This window comes from Vespa crabro, chromosome 3, assembly GCF_910589235.1.
Source record: "Vespa crabro chromosome 3, iyVesCrab1.2, whole genome shotgun sequence".
In the NCBI taxonomy this organism is placed as follows: domain Eukaryota; kingdom Metazoa; phylum Arthropoda; class Insecta; order Hymenoptera; family Vespidae; genus Vespa; species Vespa crabro.
In genome coordinates, this window is record NC_060957.1 from 12,924,367 (window position 1) to 12,944,366 (window position 20,000).

The window sequence follows — 20,000 nt, forward strand, 5'->3', positions numbered from 1 at the left end:
CGTACATATATATATATATATACATGTATACACAAAGAGAGAAGTTCACTCTGCATTCTAAACGTCTCGTTAATTTTGTGTTTCCTACTTGTCTCGTGAAAGTCAACTCGGAAGTTCTCCAGTCTGATTTATATTATTTTTAAAAGGGACCGAAGAAATATAATATAAATACCTTCTACATGTTAAACAACAAAATTCATACCTCGTCGGTTACAACGAGAGATTTTTGGCTGAAAATTAGAGAGAACGTACTAAAGTGTTTTGTTCTTTATTATTTTTGTTTTTCTCGATCGTTTAATTACACTTACTTACTTCATTACTTATCAATTAAAATTTTTCATATTCGATATCGATGTTTTCATATCGATATCATTCGAAAAATGGAAAAAAGAAGAAAGTAAATGTAAGTACGTAATTAAGTTTTGAATCTTATCTTTTCTCGATATAAAATCGATCGGTAGTGTTATACATGAGGATATCAAGTTGAATCAACTTCTTTACGTTAAAGAAAATATCGATACTACGACGAGGACAACCCTACGGCGGTTTCGTACGTAAACGTAATTTATGTCGTCGGTTGGTTTGAAGAAGAAGGCGTGTGTAACATCGAGTCTCTTATCTTCGAATCGGAAGCAAAGCAACGATACCACTACCACTATCACTATCACTACCATAACCATCATCGGTAGCCTCGAGCCAGCGAGCACAAGTTTCTCTCGTTTCTACGGCCATCGAATTGTCAAGATAACTCGCTCGAGAAGTTACCGATACGTGAGTTCACTCTTCCGTTTATATCTCTCTTTCTCTATCAGCCGCTTCCGCTCTCTCTCTCCCTCTCACTCTCTCTCTCTCTCTCTCTCTCTCTCTCTCTCTCTTTCTCTCTCTTCGATTCTTACTCGTTATCTTTTAAAACGATTTCTATATATTTTAACAATGAACATTAGATAGATCGAAATTCCAGCAATTTGTTAACAAGTTCGTTGAACCGAATCGAACCGAATAGAATTTATCTATCTAAAATGAAATACGATCATTTTTATGAAAATCTAGTTATAACTAATAATATTTATCAAACGGTCGACCGACAAATCCTGTGATATATATATATATATATATATATATATATATATATCTACTTTTTCTCTCTTTCTATCTATCTGTCTATATATCTATCTTTCTTTGTCTCTCTCTCTTTCTCTCTTTCTTGTAATTATGACAAATGGCCGTGCGCGCTTATGTATTACGTTTCTGTGTACACACATAAATACATGCTATTCGTTTTCCTTTTTCTACCTCTATTAGCGATTAGAACTAGACGCGTAGGAAGGCCGTACCGAGAGTGCACGCGAGCAAACGTTTTCTTCTTGATTTCGTTCCCTTTATTACATGAGACCGACCGACTGATCGACCGACCGACCGACCGAACGACCGACCAGTCGACACGGCATTTTATTGGCCCTTTTCGTTCTCGGTAGCTTTTCGTCGCGGTTAAATTATAGCCGTCATCGTACTCACGACGAAACGCTATTACGAAACGCCCTTTTAATGTTACGCGAATCGGGTTTGTAAACGGCCGATACGAATATACATAAAACGTCAGAGCGTGTAAATATACAGTTTGCACGTGTTAAAAAGGCGTGGATCGTAATCATCCATATATACGATTCCATATATTTTCTCTCGATCTCTTTTCGTAATATATATGTATATATATATATATATATATATATATATATATATATATGTATAAGAAGATTAAAAAAAAAAAAAAAATAGAAAAGTATATATCATATATACAATAACCTCATCTAGGGATGAATCTTGATATTTTCTTATCGCGTATATCGTTTATTTATAAAAAAAAAAAGAAAAAAAAAAAAGAAAAAAAAAGAAGAAGTAAAACGCGTCGCAGGTCGGATGCTTTCTCTTCCTCGTAAATTCAAACTTAGACAAGACGGAAATACCAGTTGGGCGAGAGATCGACTTTAAAGTTCGGCCACATTCTGAACTCCATCGATACGGGCTTATCTGACAAAAGCTAAATCGTTTCTTCTACGAACAATCAGGATCGGTTCTCTGAGGTATAGAGGAGGATACTGTGGGATAACGAATCGTAGCGCTAAAGACGATGAACGATAATGTTCGGCCGTTCGAGTTATCGATCGGCAAGTGGGCCTTCCACTGGAGGATGGATCGCGCGCATAGCAGGATTATATCGAGAATGACGTAGGCGTGTACAAGAGAATGGAAGATAGAGATAGAGATAGAGAGCAGATAGAGAGAGATAGATAGATAGATAGATAGAGAGAGAGAATCTTGAAGCTACTATATATCTATGTGCGCTTGTACGTAAATATATATATATATATATATATATATATATATATATATATCGCGAAGTATAGACTTTAAGAAAAAAAAATTCTTGGTTCAATGACTCGAAGAGCTAACGAAGAGAGAGAGAAAGAGAGAGAGAGTCTATGCTGCAATAAATGAACTTTACGACATGCCGATATGGACGACGTTCTTTTCTTCTTCTCTTAAAATTTTTTTTTCTTTCTTTTTTCCTCCCCTTATTTTTTTCGCCCCCTTCAAACAAAGTACAGCCCTTTTTCCGATCGTTATATAGCTTTGAAGTACTTGTTTATATATATATATATATATATATATATATATATATATATATATAATATATATAGACACAGATATACATGTACTTCGTCTCCTCGTTAAAAGTTGTCTGCCATCGATTCTTGTTTTTAAATCATCGCTATTATATATTTGTAATATATATATATATATATATATATATATATATATATATATATATATATATATATATATATAAATGAAAAAAATCGAGTTTATGATCTCTCTATTTCTGTCTCTTTCTCCCTCTCTCTTTCTCCTTTTCTCTTTTTCTCTTTCGTTCACTTTGATAAACCATTTTGGTGGTACGTTTACAACGATTCGATTTATTTGAACAAATTGTATCTTCGATCGAGACTATAAACCGTTACCATTCTCATATCCAAAGCTATATACATACATATAAATAAATAAATATATATATATATGTATAAACATATATACATATATATATTATCCATTTACACGTTTACATGTATATGTATATATATACATATACATATATATAGTATGAAGATATATCTGTATACGAAGTAACCATATATTTGCGGCACTCGATGGAACTTCTCCGAGGATACATTACGGTGTTCCGCTTTTCTCCACTTACACGATTACATGATCTCACCGCTTCTGATATAGCGTTACGCGAGAGACACCTCCGTTAACATACTATATATGTATGTGTGTATATATGTATATATATATAGGTATATGCGAACGTGCAGTAGAAAACGTGTTTCTACGCTTATGTCATACGAAAATAATATGATTACGTTGGTAATATTACTCTATCTCTCTCTCCCTCTCTCTCTTTCTCATTTCCTATCGTACGATAAAATTGATAAAATTCTACTTTGTTAACGGTGTTTATATTTGATTGCTTTATTAGCATTATACGTAGATTCACGAGACAATAACAATAACATCAACAACAACAACAACAACAACAACAAGTTGGGAAGGGTTGCGTGGAGGAAGAGGAGAAGGAGGAGGCTGCTGGCCTCGTTGGTTATGAAACGGCAATTAGTTATTATATGGGGTAGATAATACGCGCTATTACCACCATTATTGCTATCGTGTTTGATGGTAAACGTGTTAGTTCGACGTACCGAGCACGCTATTGGCAACGTGGCACCATTTATGGATACATATTCTTCGATCGAAAAGTTTGTTTTCGCGGTCACGGATAAATAATAATGCCACGTTAATAAACGGGAACAATTAATAAATAGTTCATTACTTTTTGCCAAACCATATATATATATATATCTTTTCTTTCTTCTTCTTCTTTCTTTTTCTTTCTTTTTTTATTTCTCTTTTTCTTTCCGTTTATTTTTGACATCGAAACGTATATAAAAACCGATTGCATAATATCGTAATATCGTGAAAGTTATTATCGTCGGGAACATTGGGTTCGAAGAGAAAAAGAAGAGAAAAAGGAACGATTATGAAAGGAGATGGAAGAAAATAACAGGGGGTTCTTAACGGGTGTTCAAGAACGACGAATAATGGCCCAATAGACGCTCGCACTCGCGACGACCAACGATATACATATATACATATGTTTGAAAGAGAGAGAGAGAGAGAGAGAGAGAGAGAGAGAGAGAGAGAGAGAGAGAGTGAGAGAGTTTCGAGTAGTGGATATTTGTATCTATGGCGTAGAGATTTCTCTTTACGGTACGTAGATATTTACTCGCCTTGTTACGCGAGATTCATTCGATACAATATCGTAACGTAATTGTCTGTCTATATCGATCCTTTTTTTGTTCCTTTCTTTTTTATTTTTATTTCTTTTTTTTTTTTTTTCTTTTTTTCTTTTTCCACTCCAATCGTATATATGGAGTGATCATCGTTCGACGAGTTCATTCGAGATTTGTTCTCGAGACATCGTCGAGTATAGATAATAATAATGTTCTTTGCAACTGTTGTGCACATTTTCAATGAACTTGAGATTGATTAGATTTGTCATGATTGAACAATTCGTAACATTTGATAATATTTTATTTCGATATTCTTAGTTGATCTAATCCCTCTCTCTCTCTCTCTCTCTCTCTCTCTCTTTTTCCTTCTTAGATTCGTCTAGAGTAACTTAAGCGAAGAGTACCTAATCCTTAGCTGGGAAAGATACAGGATCGTTGCAGTAGGAAGAGAAGGAAAAGAAGGACGTGATAGTGGTGAACGAGAAAGAGGAGGAGGAGGAGGAGGAGGAGGAGGAGGAACGTTTTAAGCGACAACATCGCCATGGAGGAGTCGTAAATCCACGTCGAGAAACTTCGAAGACGATGAAGAGGTACGAGTCAAGCTCCAAGATGCAAAAGGAGGAAATGAAGAGGAGAGTTCTTCGCGGTTCTGTCCGAAGAAATAGAAAGAGAGAGAGAGAGAGAGAGAGAGAAAGATAAATAGAGAGAGAGAGAGAAAGAAAGAGAGAGAGAGAGAGAGAGAGAGCTGCGGTAATCTAAGAATGAGAAAGATAGAAGATGAAGAAGAAGAAAAAAAAACTGGTGCATTATCCGAGAGAATCAAAGTTCGGCTCTCTGAAAGATTTTTCTTTTGTTATATGAGTTTCGATGGATTGATTGTTTTTCTTTTTTTCTTTTTTCCTTTTTCTTTCTTTATCTTCCTTCTTTCTCCTTGGCGGATTTTTTCTTTTTCTTTTTTCTTTTTTCTCTTTTTTTTTTCTTTTTCTTTTTTTTCATTTTATTGTTTTATTTTGTTATTCGTCTTTATTTCTTATTTCTTTTTATTTTTTATTTTTTTCTCTCTTTTTTTTATTAATTCTTTTTTCGTTTTGAAAAAAAAAAAAAAAAAAGAAAAGAAAACCAATGTAGTTCTGACAATCTCCTTGGAGAATATAATATTTTCGAAGGACATGAAACATCCTAACATACCTTCTCGTCGTAATGGGATCGTTCTAAACTTTCCAAACTTCAAGCAACAAATGCGAATTCAAATTGAGGAAGAGGAGAGAAAGAGAGAGAGAGAGAGAGAGAGAGAGAGAGAGAGAGAGAGAGAAAAAGAGAGAGAGAGAGCGAGAGAGATCATTGAGTTTAATATGGAACCTGAGACACGTTCTTACAATGATTATAATCGTATTCCACAAGCGTACGAACATTTTCTACGATTAGTTAACGTTATCTTCTACGAATGATCGTAGTAGATTTTAGAGAATCTTGTCGGATATTTAACCGGTATCACCTTCTTCCTTTTTCGAAATAGTTAAGTCCTTTCGAAATTTTCTTTCCTAGCAATTAACGTACCGTGATCATTACCGGTGTTAATTCGCACGAGTTCCGAAGTCGACTTTAGCGTTGAATTAACACGTAACCACCGTACGTATGGTTTAGAAAGTAAGAGAGAGAGAGAGAGAGAGAGAGAGAGAGAGAGAGAGAGAGAGAGAGAGAGAGAACTGCGGCGAGTTAACAGCGTTACCGGCGCGTCGATATGATCGCAATTTCAGCTTACAACCATAATTAACGCGAACTGCATAGCCGAGCACTTGAGTGGGCAACGCTAAAACGTACTTTGCCAGCCATTAACTGCGAGAGAGATGTGAGTACTAGCACCGTCCCGTCGTGTGTCGACCGAATGAAAGCTCGGAAAAATCACGGAAGTGACGTCGAAGAGGTGAGAGAGAGAGAGAGAGAGAGAGAGAGAGAGAGAGAAATAGAGGGTAGAAGGGAGGGAGGGAGGTAGAGAGAGAGAGACCCCTCAGATTTCTTTAAAACGTCGTCGTTAATTCTCTCTCGACGGGAATTAATTCTATGCATTGTTTATTTTTTTTATTTCTTCCTTTTATCTTCTTGTTTTTTTTTTTTTTTTTAATTTCTTGTTAAAATTTCTCTCTCTCTCTCTCTCTCTCTCTCTTGTTTTACTTTTTCTCTCTCTTTTTCCTTTTCCCTTTTTCTTTTTTATATTTCAGAGATTAAGTTGAGTATACGACGATTATTTATGAGGCTCCGACGAAATACATTCAAAAGAAAAAGAAAAAGAAAGAGAAAAAACATTTCTAATCGTAAAAAATATTATCAATCCTCTTAATACCTTTCAGAGCCGATATGTTGGCTTTCCATTTTTTAATATATAATTTAAATATCATCTAACGACAGTTTGTTTTATTCTATTCGAAAATATTTCTCTCTCTCTCTCTCTCTCTCTCGCTCTCTCTCTTTCTTTCTCTCTCTCTCTCTCTCTCTCTCTGTCTCTCTTTCGCATAAAATTACAACACATTTTACGATAAAATAAAATAAAAAAGAATATATATAAATAAATGGCACAAAAGGGATGTCGAAGTATCTTCATTTTTTAAAAGAAATATGTTAATTTGAAATCGGTACATTTTTCGTAAGTTATTACGTAGACAAAGGTACGGATAAAATTTATCAGATGTTATTATCATGTTATAAGCTCGAACGAAATCATTGAAAGAATATAAATTTTTTATAAAATCCATAACGATATACTCTAGTAGTCGTCCTTTAACGATAGTACCCCTTGTCATTTAGTTATATTACTTTATTGACAGGAGAAAGTAAAAAAAGAAAAGAGAAAATGTCATTTCCTCGATCGTGTGCCACTATTAATTTCGATTTTCTTCGCTTCTAGAAACTATGAAAGACGTGGGACGGTCAAATAAGAGAGAAGAGATGAAAAGAGAATAAAAGAGAAAAGTGGGGAAGTGAAGTGAGTTAGGTCTTATGGGATTTCTTCTGGGGGTCATAGAACCGTTGGGGGGAGGAATGGTGGGGAGGGGAGGAAGGGGTAGGTGCATTTAGAAGGAAACCTTACCTACCGTACCACTTGTCATCTTTTCATTGGCAAAAATTCAACGAAAGAATGAAATACGTAGCTCTCCTTGAAAGATTTATTCATTTCAATGAATTTTCGCATCCGTTATATTATACTTATACGCGCGATTCGATTTAATCAGACGTATAAAATAAGATAAATTAATTTTTAATCAAGATTTAACTAGTTGTTGGAGTTAGAATTAGTTCCCGATAAAATTATAATATACTTTTCTGTCTTAATATATCTGAGTCAATGAACCCGAAACGTATTGGATTGCATTAGAACCTTATGCATCTGTGTTAATATGCATATACATTATATCACATAGAACGTACTATATTCATAGAAAGAGAACGGGAAGGGAGGATATATATATATATATATATATATATATATATATATAACATGTTTACTTATATATTATATATACATATATGTCACATGTTATATATATGTATATATGAGACATGTTAGCTTCCATAATGTATATTGAGCTTGCTGGGGTTGTTCGTCCAAGGATTATTGTCTCCCTTTATAGGATATACAATATTCATTCGCTGTTCCATCAAAGGGATTCTATATCCGGTTTGATGTAAATAACCGAACGTCCAGTTTTACGATAATTTACTTACTAGTCAATGTTATGTGTCATTTCGTTGCAATAAAATAAAAAGGAAAAAGAAAAAAAAAAAAAAAAAGAAAAAGAAGAGGAGGAAGAAGAATAAGAGTAAAAAATACAAAAGGGAAAACATAGGATGAAAATCTTTTTTGTTTGTTTTTCCCTCTTCTTTTTTTTTCTTCTTCTTTTTTCTCTTCCTTTTTGTTTTTTTTTTTTTTTTTCGTTCATTAGCAAGATTTCATGTTACCTCTAACATAGCTCGTATATGAAAAATCGTAAAATCAATATTTATGTATATTTCATTGGATAATCCATTAGCAGTTTCACCGAATTTCCTATTTCCTTCTTTTCCCTTCTATTTCTTTTTCTTTCTTTCCTTTTTTTTATTTTTTTTTTTTTTTTTTTTTATTCAAACATTTTTGCGCCACGTTTTTTCCACCATTTTTACATACGCCAAAATTACTATATATATAAATTCTTTTTTTTCTCTGTTTTTCTTTATTTTTATTTTTTTTTAATCCTTTTTGTCCGTTACGATGAAAAGATTATTTACAGTTCAAGAGGGTAGCATTAGCGAGGTAATTATTTTCTCTGCCTTTTTTTGTCTCTCTCTCTCTCTCTCTCTCTCTCTCTCTCTCTCTCTCTCTCTCTCTCTCTCTCTCTCTCTCTCTCTCTCTCTCTTCCCCTTCCCTCCGTCCCTTCCTCTCTCCGTCCTTCTGACAATAAGGAGTCCACATAAAAGCAAGTTTTTCTAGGATGAATATTACTAACAGATCTTCGTATTATAATATACTTAGTCTTGTTAAATGTGTTAGTATTCGCGAGTAAGTAGTGCGTATAAGGACTTATATTTACACACCGTCATATTTATAAATAAATTACGTATATTAACTTAACATACCGATCATTCCATTCTTTGCTCTTAACTTTGTCATGGAGATAACATTTATTTTCCATCCTAGAGTAGCCAATTGAAACGTATACGTCATTAAATATTAATGATGGTCAAGCTGTGCATAAAAAAAGAAAAAAAAAACAAAAAGGAGGGGAAAAAAGGGAAAAAGATTAAAAACCCGTATGAAAAATATTTAATTTTTTTATTCTCGTTCTCCTCCCTCCCCCCTATCTCCCCGCTCGACCCAACCCTTTTTTTACCCCCTTTTTCTTTTTTCCTCCTGTCTTCTTTCTATCCCCCCCCCTCCTCCGTTTGCCTCGATCCTTTTCCCTGGTGTTTGATGGTCGACAGTCTTTTACTTTTCTATTTCTTAATCCTTTGATCCTAGGAGCTTATGTGCACAGAGAAAGAAAGTCCGTTCGAGGTTGCACACAGACGGGAAGTTTTAACAGAAGTTTCATGATTTAGAGAGACACGTTCCTCGCGAGTATTTCGACTTATATACTTTACAACGAATCCCTTCGACCGATATGTACTTTTCGATCCTTTTTTTTTTTTCTATTTTTCTCTCTCTCTCTCTCTCTCTCTCTCTCACTCACTCACTCTACCTCCATCAAAGCTATTAAATTTAAACGATGTTACAACCGAACGATAAAGCTCGATTAATACGTTTTATAATTTTCTTTATCTTCGTTATTACCTTTCTTATCTGATCGTTGATGATTTCTCGATCGTTATATAATCCGTTTCACAAGGCAAATCGATTAATTCGACTTTTTTGATTCTTTTTTTGTTTCTTCTCTTTTGTCTCTTTTTTCAATTTTTTTTTCTTTTTTTTTTGTTTTTTTTTTTTTTGTTTTGTTTTACGGACGAATAGAAAATAATGTCTTTCAAAAAGCCACTACGATTAAATCCATGCTCTAATGTTAATCGTTGCGCTAATGCAATTCGATCGACAACAGCAAGGTCTTTATGCCCATTTATAATTTTCATTTGAATTTATATTTCAAAGGAAAATTTTATAATGCAATTTATATCATTTCATCGTTATTTCTTCACTTTTTGTTTTGCGGAGTTAATCGATTTGACGAATGAACGGGTCACACATCATATACGTATTTATATGTCCGAATAAAAGTAAATGAAAATGGTATTGAGGGAATCGATTGAAGCGTTAAACGTATGAGATGAGAAATTTTCTAATTCGTATTTCGTAATAGATCGATCGATTGGCAATGATATCGTGTTAACGTTGACGTGCCACCGCGTAATTTGATTTTCGTTGGTTCTTATAACGGGCGAGAAACCGACAGGTGAATTTTCGACTATGGTGACGATGCCGTTTACAAGCTGGCGCGCGCGTTATGCGCCTAACTAAATTAGCATTAGTTTCTAAAATCCTCACTCTTAGAGTGAGGAAACCTCCTTCTCTCCTTTCCACTCTTCCCGTTCCACTCTTGTCCCATCTTTCCCGAAGGAATAGCTCTTCGAAGTACTGAGAAAACACTTTTGCATGGGTACTTAGTTAGGCTCCTTAAACTACACTATGCGCAACCTTTTGACTTAGTCGAAAGGGAGAGGAGAATCATTGGGTCGAGACGTCCTTGACTATTATTCTCTATATTCCTCTCTACGGAAAATCCGCAATTAATGCGTTTATCTACGAGAATCTTAATGAAAACTTTATAAGCCTTCCTATTTCGTTGGTTTAACGTTTTCTTCGTCATTTACGACGATAATGACGTTTAACTTAAAGGCCAAAGTTCATAAAAGAGGAATTAATTTTTGCCTACGCAAAAATCAGAAAAAAAAAGATAGATAGATAGATAGAGAGGGGAGAGGGGGGAGGAAGAGAGAGAGAGAGAGAGAGAAAAGCGACAAGAAAAAAGAAAGAAATAGTTATCATTCTTTAACGATCTTAAATGATTGTCGACGCGTCGAACGTATCGCATTTAACAGCCACACCCATCGGCAAAAGATATCAACCGGCCATATGATAGCCATTACAAGGTGAACTCGAGGAGAAAACGTCCGAAGCTTCTCCGGTCCTCTTTACTAGAAGAGAAATAAAAGCCTCTTCTTTCTCTCTCTTTGTCTCTCTCTCTCTCTCTCTCTCTCTCTCTCTCTCTCTCTCTCTCTCTCTCTCTTTAAGAAAGTAGAAAGGTCGGTGTGGAGCTCACGAAGGAAAGGAAGAAACTTAACGCTACGTGGCAAATCACGAGCAACGAGGAAATCTCAAGTAGAGAGAACAGCCTTTCTTCTCTCGGATTTTCCTTCGCAGTAGTAAAAACGACCCTCGGAGGCAGCACCGTGGAAAAACGATTTAAAGAGTTGTTTTATTTCCGGCTACCCTTCCGAACGTGAGATCTTCACGATCTTTGATTTTTATCTTGGCTATCGATCGTTTCAGAAATAGAAAAAGATAGAAATAGAGATAGAAGAAGACAGACAGACAGACAGACACACAGACAGACAGATAGAGAGAGAGAGAGAGAGAGAGAGAGAGAGAGAGAGAGAGAGAGAGAATAAAGTCGGCAATCGTAAAATATTATTTAAACGTTATTTGAAAGATTCAAATTTTTGTTTGTTACCCACAAGTTCAATTTTACATAACATACATAGAAAAAGAGAGAGAGAGAGAGAGAGAGAGAGAGAGAGAGAGAGAAAGAGAAAGAGATAGAATATAGAGGAACATTTTCGATAAAAGCTAGCGTGTGTCCTTCCAAAACGATGTCGACCATACAAAACGGTGCGTCGAAATGGGTAGTGTCGCTGACAGATTGGGTCCAGTTGCGGTGAGCGAAAATATGGCGGCGAAATTCGTGCAAGTGAAGGTGCGGGAGGGGGAGGAAAGGGATAGTACAAGAGAGGAGGGTTAGGGGTAGGCCGCAATCGGCAAAATTGCGACGTAAAAGCCGCGGGCTGGTGGACGGAGAGAACGCGCGACATTGCATGGTCCTGGCGCGGTTCGACGATAATGAAACTATCGTGGTTGGTGCTGTGACGATATAAAAAAGGGAAAGAGAGAGAGAGAGGGAGTAGAGGGGAGAGGGAGGAGAGAAACGAAAAAGAAAAAAAAAAAGAAGAAAATAGAAACAAAGAGGAATCTCTGCGTGCGTAACGACGTACTATAAAGGTGTTTAAAAAGTGTTATCGAGTGAAATCACTTACAACAAAATTACGAGGTGATGTTAATATATTGAAAACTTTAACACACGTAAGAAAAATCATTAAACTTCTTCTTTTTTCTCTTTCTTTTTTTTTTTTCTTCTTGTTCTTCTTCTTTTTCCTCTTCTTCGACAAGACAACAGTTGATTCTTACTATTATTTAATGAGAGAAAAAGAGAAAGAAAAAAAAAAAAGAAAAAAGAGAGAGAGAGAGAGAGAGAGAGCAAAAAAAAAAGCTTGGAAAAGCTTCTTTCACTTCAGTTTCTTCTCTCTTTTAATTGGTTTTAACCAAAGCTAATATCCTGCGGTCATGGCTCTACAAGACATTGGAGTTACCAACGTCATCAACGGATCAGAAACTACTTTCCGCTCTTGTAAACACCCCACTGAATTTCGTCTTAACAGCCGTCTCTCTTCGACACTTTTCTCCCCTTCTAACTCGGCCGTATACACGCTGTCGGCCCGTTTACGTGTCGATTCCTCCTCCTTCTCCTACTCCTCCTTTCTCCTTCTTCTCTTCCCTTTTCCCAGTTTCTTTTTCTCTTTTTTCGCCACCATTCTCTTCGCACTTATAAACACACATACACACACACACACATATTCTCAATCTCTCTCTCTCTCTCTCTTTGTCTTCCTTTTTCTTATTTCCTTTACTCCTTCCGTGAGACGAAACATCTCGCGTAGCTTTCGTGGACTCTAAGAAGCAGTCAACCGCGTGGAAACTCGAAAAAGCTCGCCAACTCTATAACGGTCTTAGTTTTAGTATCCTCTTATGCTTTTTCTTTAACACTTTCCTCTTATTTTTCTTCTTCTTCTTCTTCTTCTTCTTCTCCTCCTCCTCCTCCTCCTCTTCCTCCTCCAACACCTCTTCTCACTCCCTTTTCCACTTCTCTCTTTATTTTTCCCCTTCTTTTTCGTCCTTGCGCGTTCGTACGTCTTCGTGCGTTCACGAGACAAAAAAAAAAGGGAGACATTTATAACAGATGCTTTTCCACGCATCCATGCGATGCAATAATCTCGATGCAGATGCGTTCGCTGACTTTTACTAAATTATTACTTCTTTCTTCTTCGTCTCTTACTTCTTCTCTTTCTTCTTCTTATTCTTCTTACTTTTTTCATCTTCTTCTTCTTCTTCTTCTTTCTTTTCTTTTCTTTTTGTTTTCTACATTGCGAATTATTTATTCCTCTCACCTTCGAGAAAACATCGACCCACTCGATGCAATTTATACGCTTATCGTCGTTTCACCTCAAGACTAAAATTATAAACACAACAGCGGAGTACATTTCTTTTCTTTTCTTTTTTCCTCTTTCCTTTTTCCTCATTTATTTGCAATTCGCTGCATTTTTTTCTTTCATTCTTTTTTTCTCTCTCTCTCTCTCTCTCTCTCTCTCTCTCTATACAAATATTTATGCTTCTCGTTGTTGAAAGAAATAATAATAATAATAATAATAATAATAATAATAATAATAATAATAATAATAATAATAATAAAATATATATAGGCATTAATATTTTATTCAAATCAATTGTTCTACAAATCTACAAATTGATCAATCGGAAAATGTGTTTTGCTCGGATGTTCGAGAAGGAGTATATCTCTACGTGTTTGAGAATGAAATATCGTTAGAACAATGATAATTTATATGCGATACAAACTGAATTGCAAAAGCCGAAGAGGGATCAATATCGATCCTATCGCAAGAGGAACGACACGGAGGTACGACAGAGACAGAAACAAAAAGAGAAAAACAGAGAGAGAGAGAGAGAGAGAGAGAGAGAGAGAGAGAGAGAGAGAGAGAGAAAGTGAATGAGCTAGGAATGAAGAGGAAAGGGGGAAGCGTCGAGTCCTCGTTTGTTCATCGTATTTAATTTTGCGCGTCCATCTTGTACCCGTTCGAGAGACGAATTGCTCCGGAAAGCGAGAGACAAGCGTACTGCGGGATGCTTTATCGCGTCCGGTCGATGCGGCCGGGTTTCATCGCGTTCATGGAAACGTATCGCTTGGTCGAACCGGAAAAACAAAAAACAAAAAAAGAAAAAAGCAAAAAAAAAAAAAAATCCTATATTCCAGGGAGAATCGTAATCCTACTCGTCAAGCTCGTTTTGACGTTTGTACGTGACGAACGATTACAACGAGATTCCAACACCTGTTTAGTTCCTCCGATCAACCAATCGAACGTATCAACTCATTTTACACAGGGCTCTCATTGTAATCTCTTCCACAATTTATTATTTATTTTACTCTTTTTTCCTTTTCTTTTTTCTTTCTTTCTTTCTTTTTTTTTTTTTTTTTTTCTTTTCTTCTCTTTATACTTTTCTCTATCCTTTCGTATAATCATTTCGAATCAAAATATTTCCTTCGAATAATCCATTAGCTATTAGAGAAAGAATACGATACGTCGTATATCATAGCGTACATCTATATATTTGTTTAAAATATAAGAATCGAATGGGAGAAAATGGCTTTTGAGATGGAATATTAACATTTGATCTTTCGCTTCCTAAACGTTGAAAGTGAAATGGAGCGGAAAAGAGTTATCGGGATAGTTCGTGCGTGTGAAAAACTAGAAAGGAATCTTTTCCGTTTGCAGCACTGATGCAGTGATACCTAATAAAGTATATCACGATATTAGTTGCCATATCCTTGGGGAAGTATTACGAGGGTAGACAAATTTCTCTCTTGGGAAATATGGATTTTGTTTTATCTTTTCTTTTTCTATTTTTTTTTTTTCTTTTTCTTTTTCTTTCATCTTTCTTTCGATGAAGATACGCAACATGTCAACGATGAAGAGCAAAAGAAGAAGAAGGAAAGAAAGAAAGAAAGAAAGAAAAACGTAATCGAACTTCTCATAACACTTGTCTCTTTTGTTTTCTTTTTTTTTTTTTTTTTCTTTTTTTTTTTATCTTTCCTTCCTCTCTCATCGTTCCTTCCTGCATTCCTTCTCTGCAATTTTTTCTCTCCCCTTTTTTATCCCTCCCCCGGTCTGCCCCCATCCCACCCCCCGGGGCAATTTTGACAGGACCATGCGTATAAGTCGCGTTCATGATCGATCCCACGAAGATTTACGTTCGAGTTTGTCGCGTTTCGAATACGTTATTCGAAACGACCGAACGAAGAATATTTTCCACGAAAGTATTTCGCGTCGTTCTTCTTCGAAAAAGGGACTCCGAAAAATTTATTGCGCCCGGCAATAAAGATGCCTTTCCGTTCTGACACCAGCCCCTTTCTCTCTTCCTCCGCCCCTCCTCCTAGACCCCTTGCCCTAGACTCCCTAGTGAATCATGTTACCGAAATCCTGAACCGGGGCTACTTTATCGCCCTTTGCGTCTTGTATTTTCTTTTTCTTTCTCTTCTCTTTTTTTTTCTTTCTTTTGTTTTTTCGTTTTCTCCTTTCTGTTTTTTTTTCCTCCATCCCTCCCCTTTCGATCGTTCCGATAAACTTCGATTCCGGTAAGCTTTACGATTTCTACGAATTTCCCAATGCGATAACTTTGGCGCCCTTAGTTATTATTACTTGTCGAGCAAAGTCTTTTTATTTTCTTTCCTTTTTTTCCCCCTCATATTTTCTTCTTCTTTTTTTTCTTTCTCTTTTTTTTTTTTTTTTTTGTTCTTTTTTTTCAACACGAAAAAAATATTTTCTCTATCTTTTTCTCTCTTCTTTGCTCTTCGTATATTCTAAATAAATAAATTAAATATTTCCCGTGTTTTTTTTTTTTTTCGCGGGACGTATACACAGGGCCGATGATAAAGGCACGTAAAAACTAACATTCTTAACGACGTTACAAGAAGAATTAGCCTGTTGACTTGCTGTTAGATCGCACTTTCAACTCAGGATATTAACCTCGTAGAGCCATCGTTTTGTATAAAGAGTGAGCGAAATAGAGATAGATAGATAGCTAAAAAGAGCGAGAGAGGGAGAATTCAGAGTTCGTATTATTACGTGGGAGTGCATTTGCCAGATTAAAATGCTATTGGGATGCATTGAAACGCTTGTAAATATGCGCTCGTGGATATGTATACGTGTGCGTGCGTGCGTGCATGCATGCATGCGTGTATGTAAAACGGATATCCTAGACTGTCGACGATCGGAGAATAAAATTCGATCCGTTCGATAGGTGGATCCATTGGGTGGAAATGGATCTAATAATTCCAGCGAGAAAAACAAACGTTTCATAGCGGGCTTATTTCTCGTTGATGGCTCGTTCGAAACAGTAAAGTTAGGCGAATCGTGACTAAGTGAAAAGAAGAAAGATGGTCCTAACGTTCGAACGAATAATCGGGAATGCTCGCGTAATCATCTCGAGTCGATCGAGCAACTTCTATCTCCTTTTTATCTTCCTTCTCCTTTTTCTTCCTTTTTTTATCGGCCATTTTTTGCCTGGCTGCTGCTGCTGCTACTACTACACTCCTGATTCACCGACCTTTAAATCAATGCACGCTATGCATTCAGTTAACGATCTTCCATCGCAAAAACGAACAAAAACTAGAATAATTCGGATTAAGAGTGAATGATGCAACTAAGTGCAAGGTACATTTCGAATAGAATTTTAGAAAGTAATTATTCGCAGTTTAAATTTTTATATATATATATATATACAAACGTACATGTACACGTAGTTAGTTACGTATGACTAAGTAACTGTAAGTGTTCTCGAAAATGTTCGATAATCGACGTGACGTTGATTATATGCATGCAAGGAAAGAGGAAACGTTAGTGAATTCAAACAGGGTGAATACGAAAATGGCTGTCTACTTTCCATATTTATAGGATGGGTGGTGGATGGGGAATGGGGACTGGCTGTACGCCCCCATACATTGGCATAGATACCCCTCGTAGTGGGACCTCTTTAGAGACAGTCTACTCCTCAACGACACAAGGGGTTCCAACCCTCCGACAAACCGAATCCTCCTCCACCACCACCTCTTCCTTATTCTCTTCCTCTTCCTTTTCCTATTCCTACTTGCTCTTTGCTACGAAGCTTTGTAGCTTCGACCAAGCCATATAACCCAAACAGTATTATCGTAGACGGCTCGTCGGATTATCGCGACTGTTCGTAATTCGATTCGTCGAAGGAAATTAATGCCTTTTATGTCTCTCTTCCTATGTCTATGTATTTCATCGTAAATTTATCTATTAGATATATATATATCTTTCTTCCTCTCTTTTTATCAATACAAAGAAAGAGAGAAAGAAAGAGAGATAGAGAGAGAAAGAAAAAGAAAAAAAACAACGAAGTTATCCATACGTCGACAAGAGTTTTAATTAAATCCGTGAAACTCGATACGGGCGACACTTCATTCTCAATAGCTAAAGCAATGATCGACGATCCAATAACGTTACTTGAAAGCATGATAACAGATACCGTCGCGTTTGACCACGAAACTAGTTTTATACGCGTCGCTTTTGTGAAAGTTGAGAAATTTTCAAACGTGAAATAAGAAGAAGAAAAGAAGATATATATATATATATATATATATATATATACAGAAAGAGAAAGAGAGAGAGAGAGAGAGAGAGAATTGGGGAAGAGAGGAATCTCGAGTCGCGAGGGGCCAACTGCAGGATGGTAAAAGCGCGAAGGCATTATCGAAGTTCGTTGGAGGAGTTTCCTCTTAACGAGGCGTTCCTCCCACTCGCGTAATTAAATTCCATCCCTCTGGCAGACATCGAGTGTGCAAGCAAGCAAGCAAGCAAGCAAGCAAACAACCAAGCAACCAGCCGAGCTAGGCTTCGTGTGCCGTTCTTTCACGCAAGAAGAAGAAGAATAAGAAAGAGAAAGAGGAAGAGGAAGAGGAAGAGGACTTTTTCGACGTCGACATCTAATGCCATTTTCTATTCACTCACTTATTCTCTCTCTCTCTCTCTCTCTCTCTCTCTCTCTCTCTCTGTCTTCCTTTCTTTTTCTTGTCCTCTGCGAATCAACCGCATTCTTCGGTAGATATCAATATCTTTTCCGTTTGCCGGAAAAAAAATGTCAGGTCAGCTCTCCGGAGAGCGAGAGAAAAAGAGAAAGTGTTAGGGGAAAGAGAGGAGTGATGGAGGAGAAAGAAAGAAGAAAAGAATGAAAGAAAGAGAAAGAAGATGATATTCTTTTGGGAGACCTCATTTTCATCTTCCTCTACTCACCATTTCCTCCCATGAAAACGTTTTACTCAGCTACTATTCAACTGCTGGTATATTCCATTTGATATCAAGGCATGATTTTCCTAAAGCCGATGAAAACTTTCAAACCCCGAGGATATACAACACTATGCACTAGGATTCTTTTTCTCTTTTTCTATTTCTGATGCAGGTGTGCGCAAAGAGAAAAGGATGATGCGAAAAGAACAAAGAAAGAGAGAGAGAGAGAGAGAGAGAGAGAGAAGAGTGAGAGAAAGAAAGAAGAAGAACATAGAGGAGACAACGTGTGTATCGCCATGGGGTTGGCACCAGGCATTGATTAATGGACTTCTTGTTGGAAGTACGCGAGCGCGTTTCGAAGCCCAGCGAAAAAATTGCTCAACTGCAGTCGAGAGGACATGGGCGCATATACAACGAGAACGACAATGACAACGACTACGGTTACGACGACTACGACTACGACGACTACGACGACTACGACGACGACGACGATGCTAGCTAGGACAAAAGCATGCTCGATTAATCGGAGTCGTTTCACGCGCCTCCGTGATCGTTCGGTCCGTCGTTGTTGTTTAATCGCGAGCGAAGGGCAACGTTGGCGGTTGATTAAGAACTCGTTGAATCGATACCGACGCTCGTTTATCACGAGATCGTATGCTCTACCTATCTACCTACCTACCTAGCTAGCTAGCTAGCTAGCTAGCAGCTAGCTACCTACCTATCCTCGTTATTTTTATCCTTATCCGTGTATTTTTTTTTCCTTTTTTTTCTTTCTTTTTTTTTTTTTTTTTTTCTTTTTTATCATGTACGAGTTTGGTATGTCACTCGCGAATTTTTCTTTACGAATTTATTAATCCCCGTAATTGGGTACGTTCGTCAATAAACAAGGGGCAACTTTATTCGATAAAACTAGTAATATCTATCTTAATGTGTTTTTCTTTTTCTTCCTTCCTTTCTTTCTTTCTTTCTTTCTTTCTTTCTTTTTTTCTTTCTTTTTTTCTTCTTTTCGTTTAATTTTAATTTAATTTAATTCAATTTTGTTATTTATTATATCATTTTATTTTATTTTATTTTATTTTATTTTATTTCACTTTATTTTATTTTTACGAGTAAATAATTTTGCATAACCACGAACAGGTAATCGTATTCGATATCACTTTGTATTTTATAGCTTCGCTAAGAGCGCTTTTTTGTCTCTCTCTCTCTCTCTCTTCCTCTCTCTATTTTTTTGGTCTCTTTATCTCCGATATACCAGCACTACGTTCTTTTATATATCCAACCGCTGGCTTGTTGTTGATTATTTTCAAAATAGAATTAACGACGAACGTACGCGTATTCGACCACAGAAGAACACACCTTTTATATTGTGCGATAAACGAATCGTCAAAATGAAACGAGCTCGTTTTTACGATGAGTATTTCCCGCTTTTTTTTTTCCTTCTTTCGTTGGTTCAATAGGAATATATCGATTTGCGTTTTGCTTCTCCATGAAAGGATCAACTTGTGGGTAAATACAATCACGTTTTCAATGTTCTCGGAGATAATAATAAACCGTATACGTTTTCTATCTCTCTCTCTCTCACTCTCTCTCTCTCTCTCTCTCTCTCTTTCTCTCATTCTCTCTTTCGCCATAGATATCGACGAGTTTCGTAACTAAAATATAAATATGCCGAGTCGAATATACGATTCTATAGTACGAGGAAATAGTACATATCTAGCTACTCACTGAAAATGTTTTCAGGCGGTGATCCTACATATG

General features: G+C 36.4%; 1 protein-coding gene across 3 annotated transcripts in view; it reads left to right on the forward strand.

The window, feature by feature from the left end:
- Window positions 1-20,000, forward strand: part of LOC124422631 (bifunctional heparan sulfate N-deacetylase/N-sulfotransferase) — a 289,672-nt gene that overhangs the window by 181,846 nt on the left and 87,826 nt on the right. The window lies entirely within an intron of this gene.